The sequence below is a fragment of the Triticum aestivum genome, chromosome 1D, assembly GCF_018294505.1.
Source record: "Triticum aestivum cultivar Chinese Spring chromosome 1D, IWGSC CS RefSeq v2.1, whole genome shotgun sequence".
Taxonomy (NCBI): domain Eukaryota; kingdom Viridiplantae; phylum Streptophyta; class Magnoliopsida; order Poales; family Poaceae; genus Triticum; species Triticum aestivum.
Window position 1 is genome coordinate 219,398,828 of NC_057796.1, and position 1,370 is coordinate 219,400,197.

Below are 1,370 nucleotides of genomic sequence, written 5' to 3' on the forward strand. Positions count from 1 at the left end.
AATACTTGTCATCAAAATGGACAAAACGGGATGTATCTAGAACTAAAATACGTCTAGATACATCTCCTTTTATCCATTTTGATGACAAGTATTTCCGGACGGAGGGAGTATAAAGCACCAACACAACATCGAAGCATCCGATACAAACGCACGCCACACACACCCAAGGCGAGATACACGAATGCCGAGCACCGACACACAACCTCAACGACTACAAAGTACCTAAAAGATGAGCAAAACGGGTCCGCTTAGAGCCGACAGAGACCACCATCACGAGGAGCGATCGTCCGGGAGGATGAGCGACGGACATGCCGGACCGAGGACTCCAAGACGGTGCCTCCAGGAAGGGCACGACCACAAACGTCACTACCGTCCGATCCGAATATCAAGTTTTCGCCTGGAGTAAGATGGAAGGAGTAGAAGCATCACGACGGAGCCTACAAGGAGGCACACGACGTCCACGGACGCCGTCACCGTCTATTTGTGCACAGACTGGGTAGGTGATGTACCCCGGTGCTTCAAATCCTCCGCCGCCACCCCGGCCCGCCAACACCCGCAGCCATGCCACCCGAGCGGCCATGGTTGCCTGCCAGCATCCGAGCCGCGCAATCCGCCCACGACCAACGCGACTCCCACCGCCAGGGCCGCCGCCCCGCCATGAGACCACCCCGAAGCTGCCAAAGGCCACGACTTTGCACAGATCCGCGACCCCAACCACCTCTAGAACCGCCGGCGGCCAATCTGCCTCGAGAAGGGCCGCGACCACATCGACCGGGGGAAGGGGAAGGCGGAGAAGTGGCCCATGGCCACGACCGACGCCCGTATCGGCTCCATCTCCCCCCCGGAACCGTGTTCCGCCCCCGCGTCGAAGGCCCAGAACACCAGGAGGCACTGGCCGCCGCCAGATGCTGGAGAGGGAGGGTGGCCGAGCTGTCGTCGCCGCCGCCTAGAGACGCCACCAGGGGATCCTCCCGAGCCGAGCGCCGCCACCTAGTCGCGAGGGCCCGACTGGGTGGGAGCAGCCCACCACCTCTGCTGCCGTGCCGCCCCCCACCAGAGACATGGCGAGAGGGCCGCCCGCGACCCGGTCAACCATGACCCGCGGCGCCGGACGTGACACCAAGGCGCTGCCGGAAGCACCGCCACCGACGCCACCACCGGCCCACACCACCACCATGCCGCCCGCTGCCCGTCGCCACGCCACCATCGCCGGCCTGCTATGGAGCGCCGTCGCGCCGCCACGCTCGGCATCGAGCACCACACCCCGCCCGCGAGATCTGACCCGCGCCACACCACATGCGCGGGGGACAAAGGAGCCGCGCCGCCGGCGACGACCGGGCTTCGCCCGACCGCGCCCCTTGGCGGCGAGG

The 1,370-nt window shown here is 64.9% G+C and overlaps 1 protein-coding gene across 1 annotated transcript in view; it reads left to right on the forward strand.

Moving 5' to 3' along the window:
- LOC123181090 (protein ENHANCED DISEASE RESISTANCE 2-like) overlaps positions 1-1,370 on the forward strand; it is a 12,146-nt gene that overhangs the window by 4,338 nt on the left and 6,438 nt on the right. The gene's annotated exons all lie outside the window — the stretch shown is intronic.